General features: G+C 34.0%; 1 long non-coding RNA gene across 1 annotated transcript; it reads left to right on the forward strand.

The window, feature by feature from the left end:
* Nucleotides 1-4,742: 4,742 nt before the first annotated feature.
* LOC112500918 lies at nucleotides 4,743-6,076 on the forward strand. The gene is made up of 2 exons (XR_003067395.1): nucleotides 4,743-4,851; nucleotides 5,089-6,076. It is a non-coding gene; the product is annotated as an uncharacterized LOC112500918 (long non-coding RNA).
* The last annotated feature ends 1,052 nt before the right edge of the window (nucleotides 6,077-7,128 follow it).

A 7,128-nucleotide genomic window follows, 5' to 3' on the forward strand; every position in this document is an offset into this window, starting at 1 on the left:
GGTTCGTAGTGCTCAGGTATTTCAGGTGTGGTTCCAGTTGCTGGAACTCTAGGAATTAGATTCATTGGGACGTAGGGAGDGTTGTAMADRAACTCACAGATTCTAGGATGAATCCCTTCGAGAAATAATCTGTTGAAAGTAAAATTATTCTTCATCTGTTGAGTTGATTATTTGTCTTCTTCTTTTACTCTCCAAATAGTCTTAAACTTCAACGCCTTATTTGAAATAGGAAAAAGAAAATTATCAGATTTAATTGAATGTCGAACTTTTTGTTTATTTTTCTTTGTAAGCTTCTTCTGTTTCCTCGAATTCTTTTTTGTTTTATTCTTTTTATAATACACATCCTCGGAAACAGGTTTTTGACTAAAATTCTTTTCAAAATCTGAAGCTAAATCGGAATCCACAGTCATATTATTTTTAACTATAAAATCTTCATGACTGGGTAAATTGTTTGAAAAATCAAAACGATCAATCTCAATATCTAAACAAACATCTGAATTTAAGATATTTCAAACGAAAAATCGGAGGCTTCACTCAAAGATTTTTCACACGAAAAATACTCAGACTCAACATGTTCCGTTTTTATTTTAGAATTTTGTAAATCTTCAATTTTATGTGAAAGTCTTTCTTCAGTTAAAATCTTTTCCAACTGAACCACTTGTTTTTCTAAAATTAGAGTAGGAGTGTAAATTTTTGGTTCAGCTGGTTTTGATTCAAGTTCTGCCTTTGAATAACTGTGAAAATAATCTGTTGAAAGTGCAGAGTCTTGATTATTATAACTTTCATTAAGATTTGTATAATCAAACGGAACTTGCATTTTATCTTTTCTTTGACGATTGTAATCTTCTCGTTGTTCGACCTCATCAGAAGATTTTTTGTAAATTTTACTGAAAACTCGGGAGTGCAATCAAGATATTCAAATTTGTAGAAGGTCGGGGCATAATATAAAGCTTTTCCTAAAAGATTTGGATTTTCATACCCCAACCCTTCCCGAGGGTTAAAGAATCTCGCTTCAGATGGTTTGTTTAGAAAAATGGTTTGATCAGTTTGTCCTCGTTTATATAAAACTTCCTCTTTAGACTTCAGTTTTTTATTTAATTGAATTATTTGAAGTTCAAGCTTACTGATTTTAACTATTTGTTCTTCATTAACTAATTCTAATGATCTATAATTTTTCTTTAAATCGGATAATTCGGCTTTTAAGATATTGGATTTTTCATCAAATAATTTGGACTCAGATAACAAAGATTTAGCCCAGTCCAAGTTTCCAGCATTTTCATCAAACAGTTTGATGTATTTTCTTTTTGCGTTTTTAACTCTTTTTCCAAATTGTTTGAACGCATTTTTTCTGATTTTAATTCTTGCTGGAAAGATTGGAGTTTGAGCATTATCTTATGCATCTGTTTAATGCATGATTGCTCCAATACCTCTTCATTCATTTCAGCACTCTGTTCTTCTTCTTAATCTGAAGAACAATTATCTGATTTAGCCATCAAGCACACATGCGCAACAACTTCAGTTTCTTCCTCTTCATCAGTCAGATTTAGCCAGTGATCATCCTCTGCCATAAGCACTTTCTCGGCATCACTTTGCTTAGAGAGAAGAAATTTATTTTTGTAATAGTCGGTATTTCGAGTTACCGGCTTCCTACAATTTACAGCAAAGTGGCCTAGCTTGCCACAGTTATAACATTTAGTGTTCTCGTTAGCTACGCCTTTGCCAAACTTCTTCTTCTCGTCCGACTTCTTCTCATACTTCTTCTCGAACCTCTTTTCTTCATATTTCTTCTTCTCGCCAAATTTTTATTTGTATTCATATTTTAAGCCCGACGAGAATCTTTGGTTGTTCGAGTGTGGCCGTTTCAGGAATTTCTTCTGGAATGCTTTAGTGAGCATCGCCATGGCATTTCTAATTTCGGACATTTCAGAGTCTGAATCTTAAGTGTTACTTGCTTCTTTTTTAGATTCACTTGATTGGCTAACTTCCTTCACTTGCTTTCCAGATCTGCTCTTTACTTTCTTCTCTTTCTTCTCAGATACAAAAGCCAAAGGATCAACAACTTCCTTCTCTTTCTTCTTCTTTTAATTTCGGATCTCCAAAACATCTTCCTCGTTCTGCTTCAGAGTTTCATAGATTTCATGAACATCGATCAGATAATGATTTATTGAATCTGATATGATTAGCAAATGGTTTCCACTCTGGTTGAAGATTGATGAGGAATTTAACATTTATCTCTATTACAGTTTTAGAGATTCCGTTCTTTATTAGATCATTAAGCAGTCTGGTAAGCCTATCATAGACATCATCAAGGCTCTCACCATCTTTAGCCTTGAATTCTTCATATGTTGATATACAGTTAGTAATTTTCAACTGAGTCTCCACTCTAGAACCCATCATCATCTTTTCAATTTGAACCCACATGCTATGACCAGATGATTTATAATTGTCAATGCTGGTGTAAATGTCATTGGTCAGTGCTTGCATCATGTAGGATTTGCAAAGCAGATCAGCATGGGCTCTTTCTCTTTCTTGAGCTGAATATCTGAAATTTTCTTTTATAACAGTCTGAGCAAGTATGCCTTGTTTTGGAATAGCAGGTATCTCTCGGTAGTACACAACAGGACCTTCCACCAAGGATTCCATGATCAGATCTCCTTCCTTCATCCTCTCTATGAAATTCAGAAATCTATCTCTCCATTGATTATAGTCTCCGGGAAAAAGCACTGGTGGCTTGGTGTCAGTACCAATAGCCATTGCTTCCCTTAAACTCATTTTATCAGTTCGTATGATATAGGATCAACTGCAGTTCAAAGTTTGTATTAAAGGATCAGTATACAAAAATATATCTGTTAAATCTCAAACAAGAATATGCACACATTCAACACATAGAAAAAATTAAGCACACAAGCTTATCTGGATTAGGAATCCGGTCAAGCTTATCCGGATTAGAAGTCCGGACAACCTAGACTTAAATTTTTCAACGAACTAAGAAGTTATCCGGATTAGAAGTCCAGACAACAAAGAGCATTAAATCGCACAAGAAAAATCAATACGGATAAGGCACAAAAATCAATTTGGATTAAAATTCTTAAATCGGATGATTTCAACACTTAGTCAAAATTTCAAAATGAAATTCGGACGAAAAAAAAAATCAACAAGTCAACTAGTCAAAATACGTATAATTCCGCTTAAAATCAATTTGATCAAAAAGTCAAGGATTTAAATCGATCACAATACAAAGTCAAAATCCGTTCACAAATCCGTCCAAAAAGTCAAAGTCAAAGTACGATCATTCAATAGATTCAACAAAGAATAAATCGCTCAACCTTAACCCTTAAATCGCTTACCAATTTGCTCAGGCTATAACCGGACTTCAATTAAATCGCTTACCAAGCACAAAGCACAATCGACTTACCAAGTGGATTACCTAAATCGCTCAATAAATCGCACAAAATACAAACCTTGTCAAACAAATTTCCTTAATCGCTCAATAATCCGCACAAAGCACAATCGACTTACCAAGCGATTTATTTTGTGAAGTCCATATTTCATACAAATCTTGATCAGATCTTCATAAAAGCTCAAGAACAAAGATGAATGAATAAGAATGTAAGATAGATTGGAGAAAGAGAATTACTTGGCTGTCAAATCACCTTTTTGAATTATGATGTAATCAAAGTGTGTAATTACAATTACAAAGGAAAGACTATTTATACTAAGGAAAATAAAACTAAACTAATTACAATTAAGCTAAGCAAATGGAGAAACTTGAATACAACATTTTAACTCTAATCTTGAACCCAACATATTTAAATCGCTCAACAATCCGCACAAGAGTTATCCGGTTTAACCTAATCCGATCAAGATCAATTCACACAAAAATATTACAAGAATAAACCGTACAAGCTTTAAACGATGTACAACCTAAATCGACCAAGAGTTAATTGGACTAAAAATCAACCAAAAACACAAATTTCACACTTTTCCATCAAAATTTTGGATCAAAATATGAAAATTTATGAATTTTGAAGAATATTCAACAGTATTCGAAAACTCAAAAATCGATCAAATCTGGTTCAAAACTTGTTTAAAACCAAAAACAGTGTGAATCAAACTTGCTCTATATCCAATTATGAATCTAGCGATGCAAAGTATATCAATTAACAATCAAAATTCAATCAAATTAAGCCCAAAAACAGATTCTGGACGAAGAACAGATATGAACAGATGAAGAACTCAGATCGATAATCCACTAAAATCGTGTAAATTCGTGCAAATTCGTTTAATCCTCTAATCAAACTGCTGCAGTCTGCTCTGATACCAATTGAAATGTCCAAATTCTCATACAAACATGACAATGATCTTCAAGAACAAGATGAATAAGATGAAGAGAGAGTAGATCACCAAATGTCTCTTGATTGATTGAGAGAGAATTACAAGCTAAACTCAGATTACAGAACGATTAATGAAATTGCTAATTACAATTAAAAAATAAACTACTATTTATACTAAGGAAGGAATAAAACTATTATATTACAAAACATGTAAAATAAGGAGAACTTGAATACAACAATAACGCGCATACTCGAACCCAACAACTAGGTTGTTCATTGTACATAGTTTGAGCGGATCATTCTATAAATCGCTTGGCTTTACTTTGACTTGGTGAGCAGATTCTATAAATCGCTGGTTTATTCCTTGACCGGATTCTCTAAATCTCACAAAGGGTCGACTATTTTAAGGTATTCACAGGTTCAGACTTCAGCCGGATTATCTTGTTTTTCCAAAGGAAGATAACGAATTGCGTCTTGTACCTGCATATCTTGTTTTTGACCTATCAATCGAACACAGGTATTCACAGGTTCATCATAGTCTGTTTGTCTAAATTGTTTAAAGACCTATTTGGGATTTGTTTTGCTGTGGACTGCGATTGTGGTTAACATAGTCAATGACATATTGTCCGATTTATGTGATTAATAGCACAGATTGTTCGATTTCTTTGTAACTTACATTATAGTAGCTCATATACAACTTCTGATGGATCTATGGTGAAAGATTTTTTTGACCATTTGAGCTCTGAGACTCCAGGATACTTGATCAGAGTTCTTGCGACGCTTGAAGCTACTACCCCTGTTGAATCGATTGAAAACAACCAAGAACTTACATGCGACAAAAGGGATTCTGTTTGTCAGTCGTCTATTTCATCTGGATTTGATTCCTCATTCTTTGCATTTGAGTTGTAACTGGATCACGATTCACAATAGCTTTGTTTTGAATGTTACGAGCTCGATTGGCATACTTCAATGTGTTAAGTGCTTCTTCTGCATTTGTGTCTGCTGGACTTACACTAGCTGGTGGATTATAATTCATTGATCTAGAAGATACATCATCCTTCTTAGTGGATCTTTTTACTCGGTGAACCAACACCATACAGTGGTGACAGATTTGTAAATCTCGAGAGAAGAAATTTGTTTTACACTGTATTTAGAATCTGGTTGATTTCAATTTAGTCACTCACTGTTTTAATCTGTTTTGATGATGCAAATGTGCAGGCTGAAACCCAAGATGATCCAACGCAGAGCTTACAACAGGTAAGCCCAATGTTTGCAGTTGTCCATAAGATTGATTGCCCAAATGTTGAAGCTCCTGCTTTTGATGTTGTTGTTTAAGAAACAAATATTCATCCAATTTGACAGCTGTTGCGTAGCAATTATTTTTGATTTTGAACAGCTGAAGAAAGAAAAGGGTGGCCTATGTTGTTGATCTTGATACAGAAACACAGAAACAGTTGATGTAGCTTCCCAATAATGGGTCACCAAGATCTCCATACATCCCTTTGTTTAGTTCTTTATAGCAGTCATTAGCTTCGTGCCTATCAGGTAGATAAGCAGCTGTCAGTTGCAGAAATCACCAACACTCTATTTGAGCCATCGTCTATGATGAATTTCACAGTTTGTGCAGTTGGTACAGAAACATCACCAGTTTTTTTGATCTTAAACAATTGGAATGTTATTGTTTGTTGGATTTAGGAGGTTCAAAATCACAATTTGGTTGCTGTTAATATTTATGTTTTGTGTTTGTGTGTACATAATCTTTTCTGCCTAAGTGGTTCAGGGGACATTTCAGGTGTGCTGAATTCTTATCATCATCAGTTACAGGTACAAATCTTCCATCACCTTCAACCCGAGCAAGCTTGTAAACAATGGGATCATCAATCTGCTTTGAGGAGTTGGATTTATTATTTTGGATTTGCTTGTTGAAAATACCTCTGTGGAGCAGCTTGGCATAGCCAGGAAGATCACGATCAGCAAGGATTAGTGGTTTATATATTGCTTGGATGAACTTTGTGTTTATGTTTTGTGTAATCCGGACATAACTCTGTCCGAACTTAGACCATATCAGCTCATATTCTTAGCTAATTTTTTAATACGATGAGCGGACTTGACTTTATTGTTTGATACAGTGAGCGGGCTTGGCTAAACCGTTTGGTACGATGAACGGACTTGAATAAATTGTTTGACACTGTAATCGAATAATCCATTTGGTTGCAGCAGCTTTTCTTGCATAATATATTACCCGGATTTGGTGTTAATCGGACAACACCTTAGCCTTTTTTCTTGTAACAAGTGTTCGGATTTTGAGCTTTTGTGTTTTTGATTTTTTTATGTGTTTTACTGTTTTGTTTTTGTTTTTTAAACTGTTTGAGAAACCTTAAACTGTTTTCTGTCGCGTAAACTGTTTTTTATCAGTTTTAACTGTTTTTAATAGTTTTGACTGTTTTTACTGATTTTTGATAGTTTTTCGTCGTTTTTTTAAGTTCTCGTCAGTTTTTGTGTTTTTCTGTTTGTGTGTTTGAGCTTAACTGTTTTTGATTTCTTTTATCTGATTTCACAACATTTGATCTGATTAATCAATCTGTTTTTAAAATGGCAGTTCTCATTAGTTTTTGTGTTTTTCTATTTCTGTGTTTGAGTTTAACTTTTTTTGATTTCTTTTATCTGATTTCACAGCATTTGATCCGATTAATCAATCTGTTTTTAAAATGACAGTTTCGTTGGAGAGAGATAATAAGGAATTGAGAGAGATAATTGTTGAATTGGAAAGAAGAGTAGAGGGCTACAAAGAAAA

This window comes from Cynara cardunculus (genome assembly GCF_001531365.2).
Source record: "Cynara cardunculus var. scolymus isolate 2C chromosome LG 17, CcrdV1, whole genome shotgun sequence".
NCBI classification, from domain to species: domain Eukaryota; kingdom Viridiplantae; phylum Streptophyta; class Magnoliopsida; order Asterales; family Asteraceae; genus Cynara; species Cynara cardunculus.